Source organism: Bos grunniens, chromosome X, assembly GCF_055505025.1.
Source record: "Bos grunniens cultivar Pamir isolate PY7600 chromosome X, Bosgru_T2T1.0, whole genome shotgun sequence".
Taxonomy (NCBI): Eukaryota; Metazoa; Chordata; class Mammalia; order Artiodactyla; family Bovidae; genus Bos; species Bos grunniens.
In genome coordinates this window covers 51,224,592-51,238,273 of record NC_141194.1, presented here as the reverse complement: position 1 = coordinate 51,238,273, position 13,682 = coordinate 51,224,592, and the positions used below count along the sequence as shown (strand labels likewise).

The 13,682-nt window shown below is 38.6% G+C and overlaps 1 pseudogene across 2 annotated transcripts in view; it reads left to right on the top strand.

The window, feature by feature from the left end:
- The window catches only part of LOC147340322 (high mobility group protein B3 pseudogene), a 28,614-nt pseudogene extending 15,901 nt beyond the window's left edge, over positions 1-12,713 (top strand). The window contains exon 3 of one of the 2 annotated variants that reach the window (XR_015159307.1): positions 10,650-12,713. The product of XR_015159307.1 is annotated as a high mobility group protein B3 pseudogene, transcript variant X2 (transcript). Of the gene's footprint in view, positions 1-4,808; positions 9,686-10,649 lie in introns of those variants that run through there. The other variant, XR_015159306.1, reaches the window with a different exon arrangement.
- Positions 12,714-13,682: the final 969 nt, after the last annotated feature.

The window sequence follows — 13,682 nt, the reverse complement described above, 5'->3', positions numbered from 1 at the left end:
TTATGACCCCTGGACTGGTACTAGTCTGCAAACTGTTAGTTACCAACTAGGTTTAGAAATTGAGATTATACATTCAGAAACTTTTAAAAAATTGAAGTATAGTTGATTAACAATGTTGTGTTAGTTTCAGGTGTAGAGCAAAGTGATTCAGTTATATATATTTCAGTTGTGTATATTTTTAGATTCTTTTCCACTATAGATAATTTTAAGATATTGAATATACTTCCCTGTGTTATACAGTAGGTTCTTGTTGGTTATTTATTTTATATAGAGTAGTGTGTATTTATTAATCCCAGACTGTTGATTTATCCCTCCCCCTTTGCCCCTTTGTTTTCTATGTCTGTTGTTTAAAAACTTTAATAATGAGTTGACTAAGTAGTTGTTATGTCTTTTGAATATAATAAAAATTGGGGGCTGGCATTTTGTAGGTAGGTCTTCACTTGAGAATCCCAGCTCCCAAGATGCACAGGATTGCTCTAAACATTCACAAAAGTGGGGACTATATTAGAAAGGAAAAAATTGTAGGATGTCCGTTGGGTAGGGTACCAACAGTGTGGGCCATGCAAAAAAATTTATGGGAATGATGTTGCTCCTAGAAACCCTGGAAAATCCCAGACAAGAACAGACTTGGGGTCCAGTGCTGCAGAGCAGTCTCTTCTTTTGGCTTCATTTGTATGTTTACCTGTGGTGCTACCACTCTCAGGCGAGAGAGTCTTGAGCAGCCAGGTGGAGTTGTGCCTCTTGTAGGAAGCCACACCCCAAAACCTGTTTCTCAGCTGGCAACATTACCTGTGTTTTTTGTAATACCAGAAAGTCCTCCTTAGAAGGCTATAATTGGCCTACATCTGCCATTCTTACTCACAACACCAAAAACAAAAGCAAGAGAGAAAAAAATCCACTAGACATGCCAAATTAGGTACATACAGTCAGCTGGCCATGATGACTCACTCTGTAGCCTGTGACAGGGGCTCTCAAACTTTTCTGAGCTCAATTCACAGAGTAAGAAATATATTTAACATCACAACTCAGTATATATGTACCTGCACACATATGCACAAACACATACCTGAAATCAGCGTTTCAAAAAACAGTATTTACTGTGTGTAATACAACTCTTTTAAACAATTGTACTTTTTTTCATTAAAAAATTATGATCTCCATCCCACTAAATCAATGTCACTGCCCACCAATGTGTTACAACCTATAGTTTAGGGAAAAAAATGCCCTTAAGTGGGAAGATGTAATGGTTTTCAATTACAGAGGCCTTTAGAGTGGCTACCAGTGGGTCAGTGTGCAATGTTCTGGCTCCATCTGCATCTGTACCAACACTTGAGCCCTAACACCAAGACAGTGCTTCTACAGCCTTATCTTTTTTCTCATAAGCTTTGCTGACCTCAGAGCTCTGGCTTCCTAAATCACCTGCCTTAGCAGTAAGAAGGCCAGAGGCTCTCCAGGCTGTTCATGGAGCCTGAGTTGCCCTAGCAACATTTGACTGTAATTGACTCCCGCTGTTACCTGCCTAGCCTGCTTCTCCACACTGCAGGCTATGGCCCCCTTTTCTTCTGCCTTTCGTAACAATCCTCCCATCCTTGTTACACAGACAGATGTCTGCTTGCTTATCCTTCCCCCTCCTGATACATGGTCAGATTCCTGGCACACACCTCCCTGGTACCCTCCACATTGCCAAATACTTGCTCTGACATGATTAAACACTTTTGGATATGGATGATTTGCATGTCTTTCAGATCACAAACAATATCTTAATGTTGGTCAGTTTAAATCAGAGATCACAAGCTCAAATATAGGCAAGGGCTAGGTAGGTCACACAAAAGCCTACATGGACACTGTGCCTCTTCCTAAGAGGAGCAATGCCTTTTCTGTCCAGCTGATTTTGCCATACAGAAATGCACATCCGTATGGCCAGAATCTCCTGACTTTTCCAGAGAAGCCATAAAATCTGAGTTTTTACATGAACTCTACCAATTTTTATATGCTGACAAGTAATTTAAAAATATGGGCCAAATCAAACACATCTGTAGACTGGATTTGTTTAGCAGACTACCAGTTTGCAAGCTCTGTTCTAAGCTCTCCTCTATCCTCTATCTTGCATTTGGACTTGAAGTCTAAAACCACCATCAAATAACTGGGCTTAAATTGACTTTAAATCTCTCTCTCCCAGATGGCCACAGTAATCAGGTAAGACTCTTAAGAGGTGTTCATGGAGTGAAAGCAGTAGGTTCCACTGTTTTTACTGGGCACTGGAGCACCCATTTCTATATATCACTGTGTTCTTATTTGTTCCAGTCATGTAGTGAGGATGTAAGGCTGGCCACTGGAGAAAGCTTGATATCTTGGGGAGGGAGCCCTTCTCTTGGTGCTTTTTCTTTGACTATACTTATTAATTACATAATATTTCCCTTCCAAGTATTCCCATCTGTACCTGAAGTAGAAGCTTTTGCCCTTTCAGAAGTATTGGGAAGAGAACTTAGCACCCACTGTCCTACTCCTGCCTTTACTCACCTCTTTCCCACAGTGACTGATGGATAAGATTCCAAAATGTCATTGCAGGCTTATTGCTCAGGCCCTGTTGAGCATTATGCTCTCTATTTTTCAGAGCTCACTTGTTCATATCAAGTTTGTGTCCTCCTCTCTGCACCTCCATGTGGTCAGCCCCACTTGGGTGAGCTCAGCAGGGTGAGGTCACCCTCGGTAAGTTGTAGTCTAGGCTTGGGATGAAAAAGTTGAAAACCTGTTTCAGACTGCAGGCCACAGACCCATTCTCTAAGCCAGTCTTGTCAACAGTAACTTTCAATATTTATATATATATCCATTAGTTTGAAATTCAAAGGGAGATAATGAGGTAATTATAGGACCTTTAGAGAGATCCTATGGGTAAAAAAACTTTGGAAATGGTTACAAGGACTGGCATTTGAGATCTAGAGTAACATTTGAGGGAGGCAGTTCTCCGTATGGGAGTATGGTGGCTGGCATGCATAGGTGTTGCAACTGCTTTTTTTTTTTTTGTAAGAGTAGGCACCTTAGAAAGCACTGGCCATACATATCATTGACTATGGGAATTTGCAGAAGTTTATATTATGATTGGCGTCTGCAGGCGTACGACTGCTTCTAATAGATGGCAACTTTAGAAAGCATAGGCCTCATAGGTTTTTGACCTTACAACTGTGGCTGGTGTCTAAAAGCAGGTGGGCCGAAGTGGGTCCTAGTAAGAACAGACTGTGGATGCTTTTGTGGCGGAAACAGGGATTAGGGTATCAGGAAAAGAATATTTTGGTACTTGTTAAGGTTTACCTCAAAACAGCTTCAAAGCAGCATCAGAGGACTGAAAAAATTTTACTCCCTTTTTCTTAATTCTTAGCCAGGACCATAGGCTGGGGATTTTAACTGCAAAAGTAGCTAAGTTCCAGGTGAGTACTAAGAAGTCAGATTATATCTTTACATTCAGTAGATGGAATTTGATCAGCACTGTTATCTTGATTTGAATTGCATCCTATCCCAGAGGCAAGGGAAAACTCTGGAGGAGCTGCCTTTTTTAATTTTTGCGGCACATCCACAGACTCCCAGACCACCACACATACACCATCTCCACATGGTCTCAGGCTGGCTCTGGATTAACTAATAACATAAACCACGACCATGACTTTGGATTTTAAAGACCCAGCTTAACCTAGGAAAGCAGATGATTTTTATCAAGGTACAGCTAGAGAAATGAGAGTCCTTACCGTATATAGGCTATAGCATCTTCTTGTATTGAGGTGGAGAAACATGTCTTAAAATTATTAAAATTCCAAACACTAAGCAAAAATACTTTAAAGACCGCCTTCTCAAAGAATATGATTTGCTCACAAAATCAAGGTATTGGGTTTCTTTCAGAATAATGTTTCATACTAATATATTTGTGAGTGATATGACATGATGTTTGAGACTAGCTTAATATTCCAGGCCACATTCTATAGTGGCTTAGACAGTAAAGAATCCACCTGCAATGCAGGAGACCTGGGTTTGATCCCTGGGTTAGGAAGATCCCCTGGAGAAGGGAATGGCTACCCACTCAGTATTCTTGCCTGGAGAATCCCATGGACAGAGGAGCCTGGCAGGCTAAAGTCCACGGGGTCGCAAAGAATCAGACATGAGTGAGCAACTAACACTTTCACACTTTTTACACATATATGAACCCCAGTGTAACCACAAATCAAAGACCTATTAATATAATAGATACACAAAAACCAAAAAGAAAGACGCAAAAACGTACTGCTAAATAAAGTCATCAAACCATATGTAGAAACAAAATGAAGAAGAAATGAACAGAGCATAATTACCAGAACCACTGTGAAACAGGACAAAAACGAAAATAAGTACATAATTATCAACAATTACTTTAAATGTCAACAGAATAAATGCTCTGGTCAAAAGACTTAAAGTGGTTGATTGGATAAAAACAATACCCTTCAATATCCTGCCTACAAGAAACTCACTTCAGGGCTATTAGACACAGACTGAAAGAGGCATGTCATTTGTTGGATCATAGAGAAAGCAAGGGAATACCAGAAAAGCATCTGCTTCATTGACTGTGCTAAAACCTCTGGCTGTGTGGATCACAACAAACTGTGGAAAATTTCTAAATAAAGAGATGGGAATACCAGACCATCTTACCTGTTTCCTGAGAAACCTGTATGCAGGTCAAGAAGCAACAGTAAGAACCAGACATGGAACAGCAGACTGGTTCAAAATTGGGAAAGGACTACAACAAGGCTATATATTGTCACCTTACTTATTTAATTTATATGCAGAGTACATCGTGTGAAATGCCAGGTTGGATGAATCACAAGCTGGAATCAAAATTGCTGGGAGAGATATCAACAACCTCAGACATGCAGATGATACTACCCTAATGGCAGAGAGTGAAGAGGAACTCTCAAAGAGTTTTTTTTTTCCTCTCTTTGTAAAAAGAGAGATGTTAAACGAATTAGGTTTGTTTGATGTGTTAAACTGCATGAATAACATTGTCAAATAAAAAGTGATGCTTAACCTTCCCTAGGCTTTATTTGTATGGATAAATATTATTAATGTATGTATTCACAGACTGTATGAAATTTCTAAAAATTTATCAATACCTTCCATGAAATATCCTGGCATAATATTAGCAGTCATAATTCCAATTATTATTTAGAATGTTGTATATCACAAAAACAACCAAATTGTGTTACTTTTATAATAAAATTTCATCAAATTAAAAAAAAAAAAAAAAAGAGCCTCTTGATGAGGGTGAAAGAGGAGCATGAAAAAGCTGGCTTGAAACTCAACATTTAAAAAAACTAAGATCATGGCATCCGGTCCCATCACTTCATGGAAAATAGAAGGGGAAAAAGTGGAAGAAGTGACAGATTTTATTTTCTTGGGCTCCAAAATCAATGCAGACAGTGACTGCAGCCATGAAATTAAAAGATGCTTGCTCCTTGGAGGCAACTCTTGTGGATGCAGCTACACGAGGCTGTGGAGTACTGAGCTATGCATCATGCCCTGGGCTGCACAGACTAGTGAATAATACAGTCAAGATGGCTAAAGGTGATCCTGAGAAACCAAAGGGCAAGATGTCTGCTCATGCCTTCTTTGTGCAGATGTGCAGAAAGAAACATAAGAAAACCCCCAAGGTCCCTGTCAATTTTGCTGAGTTTTCCAAGAAATGCTCTGAGAGATGGAAGACCATGTCTGGGAAAGAGAAGTCTACATTTGATGAAATGGCAAAGGCAGATAAAGTGCACTATAATCAGGAAATGAAGGATTATGGATCAGCTAAGGGAGGCAAGAAGAAGGACCCTAATGCCCCCAAGAGACCACCGTCTGGATTTTTCCTATTCTTCTCTGAATTCTGCTCCAAAATCAAGTCTACAAACCCTGGCATCTCTATTGGAGATGTGGCAAAGAAGCTGGGTGAGATGTGGAATAACTTAAGTGACAGTAAGAAGCAGCTATACATCAACAAGGATGCAAAGCTAAAGAAGTATGAGAAGGATGTTGCAGACTATAAAGGGGAGTTTGATGGTACCAAGGGTCCTGCTAAAGTTGTCCAGAAAAAGGTGGAAGAGGAAGAGGATAAGGAGGAAGAGGATGAATTAAAAAAAAAACTGTTGATCTGTCTGTCTCCTTGTGAAAACCTTAGAGTAGGGAGCACCATGATTGACACACCTCTCACCCAAGACATGTCTGTTGCCCTCATTAGGTTTAATTACCCAACTGGATCATGATCATATTGTAGTCTCTCAAAGTGCTCTAGCAATTAGCAGTGGTTTACATGAAGTGGCCATGGATGTATGGAGCACCTGGAAACTGTATCAAAGTTATACATATTTCCAAACATTTTTAAAATGAAAAGGCTCTCATCTTCTCCTCACTCTGTGCACTTTGCTGTTGGTGTGACAAGACATTTAAAAATATTTCTGGCATTTTTTTTTTAATTTGGAAGGTGGTGTGTTAACTCTATGGTCATTGGCTAGAAATCCCGAGTTCTCAACTGATTACATAGCTATAGTTTGTGAAAAAAAAGAACAAAGCAACCAAGACACACTCTTGACGCTCCTTGCTTGGTGTGGAGGCTGTGGGGGTGATGCCTTCTGGAGGGGCCGTAGCTCAGGGTGTGCACTGTGGGGCATCCATTTAGCTTCAGGTTGTCATGTTTTTGTATATAGTGACATAGCATCCCATTGCCATTCTTAGCTGTGGAAAAGGAGGAGGGTCACCTGGCATGAGAAGTGTTCTGGATCCTTTTTAGTTGAAGTGTGGTTTTTTAAGCTGTTTTTTTTTTTTTTTTTTTTTTTAAACAAACCATAGAACTCTTCACTGTAAGCAAAGCCAAGAGCCACTGCACCAGTGAAAGTTCAAGAACCTTCTGTACTAAACACAATCTGCAACGTTGTTATTTTTTTGTATGTTTAGAATGCTGAAATGTTTTTGAAGTTAAATAAACAGTATTACATTTAAAAGATGCTTGCTCCCTGGAAGGAAAGCTATGACAAACCTAGACAGCATATTAAAAAGCAGAGATATCACTTTGCAGACAAAGGTACATATAGTCAAAGCTATGATTTTTCCAGTAGTGATGTATGAATGTGAGAGTTGAACTGTAAAGAAGGCTGAGCATTGAAGAATTGATGCTTTTGAATTGTGGTGCTGGAGAAGACTCTGCAGAGTCCCTTGGATCACAAAGAGATCAAACCAATAAATCCTAAAGGAAATCAACCTGAACATTCATCAGAAGGACTGACTCTGAAGCTGAATATCCAATACTTTGGCCACCTGATGCAAAGAGCTGACTTATTGGAAAAGTCCCTGATGCTGGGAAAGATTGAAGGCAAAAAGAGAAGGAGGTGGCAGAGAATGAGATGTTTAGCTAGCACCACTGACTCAATGGACATGAACTTGAGCAAACTCTGGGAGATAGTGAAGGACAGAGGAGCCCGGTGTGCTGCAGTCCATGGGATTGCAAAGAGTTGGACACAATTTAGCGACAATACAGTATAGTAATATGTACAGGAAAAATGTATTAATAGATTAATTAAAATTGGCAAAGTGTTGATAATTCACTGAGTGATTCATTATTATTCATAGATATTTGTTATAGTGTTCTCTCTAATTTTGTGTATGTTTGAAATTTCCCATAATAAAACATTAAAAAAATAAAGTTTTGGTTTTCCTGTCAGAACAAGATCAGTGACAGAGTGAAAGAAAAGGATCTAAGAAAATATACTATTTAAGGTGGGAAAAGAAGGATTTTCTTAGGAAAATGTGATCTTGAGAACACACTACACAGAGATGAAGGGGAAATAGAAGATACACTTAAGAAACTAAAGCTTCTTAAAGATGTAACTAGAAAACAAGGATATATTAATTGTTACTAAGTCGGAGAGGTTGTTTGGGTCCCAAAGAAACCAAGAAGAGATAGGGAGAGAAGAAAAAATGCATTGGAATTACTCTAACCACAAGAGTCCATATCTACAATGCTATGAGCAGGTATTCCCATAGAAAACTGTTCTCCAAAAGCTGACCCTAGACTGTCTATATTTAGAGCAACTGGGGGAAAACCCACATAATATAGGCAAAATGTGCCCTCCCCAAAGATGTTCACACTCTAATTCCTAGAACCTGTGAATATATTACACAATAAAAGGGACTTTGCAGATGTAAATAAGGGTACAGACTTTAAGATGGGAAGATTATTCAGGTTTTTCTGGGTAGGTCCATTCTAATAACATGAGCCCTTTAAAAGCAGAAAACCTATCCTGGCTGTCAGCAAGAGAGATATGGCAGAAATCAGAGGGATTCCAAGGGTAGGATGTAAGGGTCCATGTGCAAGAACTAGAAAGAGCCCTTTGGGAGCTAAGGGCTACCTTAGCCTGTCAGATGATAGCTGACAAGGAGTCACAGTCCTCAAGTCTACCAGAGTACAGAACTAGATTTTAACAACAACCTGAGTGAGCTTGGAAACAGATTCCAGAGTCTCTGATAAGAGCCCAGCTGGCCAATACCTTGATTACAGCCTTGTGAAACTCAGCAGAGAAACCAGTTGAGCCAATCCAGACTGCTGACCTATAGAACAGTGAGATAACAAATTTGTATCACTAAATCTTGAAATCTGTGATAATTTGTTACAACAGCAATAGAAAAATATTATATGCCATAATATTAAGTGGATATAAAACATTTAAACAGATTTATGAAAGGGAGATAAGAATATCACAAAGTATTTCAAGCATTTTATTTTTTAGGAAGCAATATAAAATATTTATTCAAATTTTATACATTTATAGAGATCTTTACTTCAAGCATTTTAGATGAGTTTCAAGGCAACAAAATTATGTGTGAACATGTTCTCATGGGCAGAAGTTCAGAACATGTATGGACTTAGGACACCAAGAGAAAGAAGCAGGGAAGATGAGACACATAACAAGAGAATGGGGCCAGACAGTAATAGATCGAGTTAAGCCTAGAGTAGACATTGATTTTAATGGTGGAATTATCCAATTCTTTGAGGTGAAAGTAGATAAGAATCATTGAACTGTGGATTATTGATCTGCTTTTTCAGATTCAGAATTTCTTTTTTTTCCCCTGCCTGGTTTTATTGAGGCATAACTGACATAACACTTTTATCACACCTAAGGAAATGAACAATAATATTCTTACAATAAAATTTTAATATCTTCTAATAATATCATCCAAGCCATATTAAGATTTCCCTAGTTGTCCCCCAAATGTCTTTTTTTCATTTTTAAAACCAAGAGCCAGTCAATTTCCTGTATTGTGTGTTGTGGTCTCTTTAGTTTGTTTGAATTTGAAACATTTGTTCCACATTTTTATAAAATAGTTTTGAAGTTAAAGAAAATGGACAGCTGAGCTTGAAAACTGACAACAAAAAAAGGAGCTCCCCAGGGATCAGCAACAGCGAGAGCCCAGTCTAATCACAATCACATGAGTCTTTAAACAAATGAAAATGAAAACACAGCAACTCAAAAACTATGGGATTCAGGAAAAGCAGTGCTAAGAGGAAGGTTCATAGCAATACAAGCTTACCTCAAGAAACAAGAGAAACATCAAATAAATAACCTAACTCTATAGCTAAAGCAACTATAAAAAGAAGAAATGAAGAACCCCAAAGTTAGGAGAAAGAAAGAAATCATAAAAATCAGAGGAGAAAATTTGAAAAAGAAAAAAAGAACACTATAGCAAAAATCAACAAAAGTAAAAGCTGGTTCTTTGAGAAGATAAATAAAATAGAAAAACCATTAGCCAGACTCATCAAGAAAAAAAGAGAGAAGAATCAAATCAGCAAAATTAGAAATGAAAATGGAGAAATCACAACAGACAACACAGAAATACAAAGAAAGGATCATAAGAGACTACTATGAGCAACTATATGCCAATAAAATGGAGAACTTGGAAGAAATGGACAAGTTCTTAGAAAAGTATAACCTTCCAAAACTGAACCAGGAAAAAATAGAAGATCTGAACAGACTCATCACAAGCACAGAAATCAAAACTATAATAAAAAATCTTCCAACAAACAAAAGCCCAGGACCAGATGGCTTCACACGTGAATTCTACCAAAAATTTAGAGAAGAGCTAACACCTATCCTACTCAAACTCTTCCAGAAAATTGCAGGGGAAGGTAAACTGCCAAACTCATTCTATGAGTTTACCTTCCCCTGCCAAATTGTAAAGTAAAAAAAATAAATATAAAAAAATAAATAAAAATAAATAAACCCGTAATTCCAAAATCATGTACAAAAAAAAAGAAAAATACAGACTAAAAAAAAAAAGAACAGACTTTTGGATTCTATGGGAGAAGGGGAGGGCAGGATGATTTGAGAGAAGAGCAGTGAAACATGTATATTACCATATGTGAAATAGATGACCAATCCAAGTTCGATGCATGAAACAGGGCACTTGAAGCCAGTGCACTGGGACAACCCAGAGGGATGAGATGGTGAGGGAGGTGGGAGGGGAGTTCGGGATGGGGGGACAAATATACACCCTTGGCTAATTCATGTCAATGTATGGCAAAAACTACTACAGTATTGTAAAGTAATTAGCCTCCAATTAAAATTAATTAATTAATTTAATTAATTTTGTTTTTACAGTGAAGAAGAGTAGGTCAGAGAAATATGTTGTGAGAAGGACCTGACCCATGTTTCTGACTTTGAAAGCAGAAGAGGGGCCATAAACCAAGGAATGTAGTTAGCTTCAGTTTATAGCCAGCAAGAAACTGGGGACCTTAGTCCAACAATGCAAGGAATTGAATTCTGCCAACAGCTCAAATGAGCACCAAACAGATTCTGCCCTGGAGCCAATAGACAGGAACAAGCCTGGTAACACTTGATTTTTAACTGCTAGTAAGTTCTGAGTCACAACAAACTGTGGAAAATTCTTAAAGAGATAGGAATACCAGACCACCTTACCTGCCTCCTGAGAAACCTGTGTGCTGGTCAAGAAGCAACAGTAAGAACCAGACATGGAAGAACAGACTTCTTCAAAATTGGGGAAGGAGTACATCAAGGCTGTATATTGTCACCCTGCTTATTTAACTTATATGCAGAGTACATCATGTGAAATGCCAGGCTGGATGAATCACAAGCTGGAATCAAGATTGCTGGGAGAAATATCAACAACCTCAGATATGCAGATGATACCACCCTAATGGCAGAAAGTGAAGACGAACTAAAGAGCTTCTTGATGAGGAAGAGGAGTGTCAAAAAACTAGCTTGAAACAAACTCAACATTCAAAAAACGAAGATCATGGCATCTTGTCCCATCATTTCATGGCAAATAGATGAGGAAAAACTGGAAACAGTGACAGATTTGATTTTCTTGGTCTCCGAAATCACTACAGATGGTAACTGCAGCCATGAAATTCAGAGATGGTTGCTCCTTGGAAGGAAAGCTATGACAAACCTAGACAGCATATTAAAAAGCAGAGACATTATTTTACCAAAAAAGGTTTGTAGTCAAAGCTATGGTTTTTCCAGTAGTCATGTATGGATGTGAAAGTTGGACCATAAAGAAAGCTGAGTGCCAAAGAACTGATGCTTTCAAACTGTGGTGCTAAAGAAGACTCTAGAGAGTCCCTTGGACAGAAAGGAGATCAAACCAGTCAACCCTAAAGGAAATCATCCCTGAATATTCATTGGAAGGGCTGGTGCTGAAGCTCCAATACTTTGGCTACCTGGTGCTAAGAGCCAACTCATTGGAAAAGACCCTCATGCTGGTAAAGACTGAAGGCAAAAACAGAAGGAGGTGTCAGAGGATGAGATGGTTGAATGGCATCACTGACCCAACGGACATGAAAGTGAGCAAACTTGGGGAGATAGTGAAAGACAGGTAAGCCTGGTGTGCTGCAGTCCATGGAGTATCAAAGAGTCGGACATGACTGAGCAACTGAACAACAGCAACAAGACCTTTGTGGGACATCTCACCTCAAGAACTGTAAAAGAGTGCACATGTATTTTAATCTGCTAAGTTTGTGGTAATTTGTTTTGGTAGCAATAGGAAACTCCTTCAGCAAGATTTTGAACCAAGCTCAGAGCCATGCTTACTTTAGGAGGAGGTGGCTGCTCACAAGAGTGTGAAGGCTGGGTCATCACACCAAGTCCATCCTCATGGCAATGTTGGGATGCCAGAAGCATGGGTTTCACAACACGGATATAAGTGGTTTCAAATAGAAATAAGGATGACCTGAGAACTAGGGGTGTCATCCCAGAAAATCTCTTAACTTTTCAAGATGACAGGTTTGTGCCAAATGCCACTCTCCAAGAGAGAAAACAGTAAACATGCATGGAGCTCCACTCTCCCCTATATGGCAAACAGTGTCATTGTTAATCTCTTGATAATTAATTAATTAACAGGACAGTTTAAATTGAGGAATTTTGGACCCTAGCTTAGACAACTAACACACTCTAAGTTGCCTCCTGTTGAGGCTGAAAGCAATATGATTACCTCTTTCTCTCACGTTTTCTATGGTTACCCTTTTTTCCTCCAGATATCACTGTCTTGGATATATGCTTTGCTTTCTGACAACAGTGTGGGTCTGGACACTGTTATGTACTAGGTTCTAGCCACATAATTTTGCTTGGGATAGCTACTTCAAGAACTGAGTTTTGTTTGTAGCTAAGAATTTTTTAAATAAATATTAATACAGATGAAGTGCAGATGGAGTTTAGTTTATTTATTATATTTTCATTTGTCTATATTGTCTAAGTTCCCCACAGCATAATAGGCTGTAAAGTCTATCCCTGTTGTATTGTCCTATCTTAAATTAAGTCCTGCCACATTGTCCAATATGGTTTACCAGAAGTCACACATTCAACCCAAGTGATAGCATTAAAATGTCCCAAATAATATATAAATGTTCTAGATTTGAATGAAACCAAGGCTTTACCAACAAATCAACAGAATGGTAGCAATCCAGCTACCTCATACACATTTTAGGGAAAGTTGGTCTTATTACTGGGAATTTGGACCATATTACTGGGAATTTGTTGTTCAGTGCAGTCATAAGTCTCATAATTTCATGTCTGAGGTGGCTATTGGAGTATGAACTAATAGGCACATAGTACTTTCAGATTAGCTGGAGACACTGTCCTCCTCTGTTGTCATGTGCCTGCATGCTGCACCAATGCACAGCCATAATTCACACACGGAAATTAGGTATTAGAGCACTCATATTCTTTAAATTTTTAAAATTCATTTTTTTTTCAGGCTCCTGCTGAATCTAATCCCCTAGGTATTTCTATAATACTATTTACTCTTAAACCCTAAAAACTGACATCTATGGGCATAATAAAAGGCCTAGTAGAATTATGAATCTCTGTGGTATGGAGCTCAAATAGCAGTGCTTTTTAAAAACACCTCAGGTACTTCTGAAAGGGGGTAAGTTTCTATATCATGGACTAACAGGAACACAGGAAAAAGAATGTATTAGTCTGATTAGGCTGCCATAACAAAGTACAATAGACTAGGTGATTTAAACAGAAATTTATTTCTCACAATTCTGGAGGAAATGATTTTGGAGTTAAATTTCTTTGTAATTTTGGAATTTCTTTCCTGAGGTCTCACTTTGGCTTACACATGAACATGCTCTTTCTGCCTCTCTGCTCACTTGCTTCTGATATCTTTTT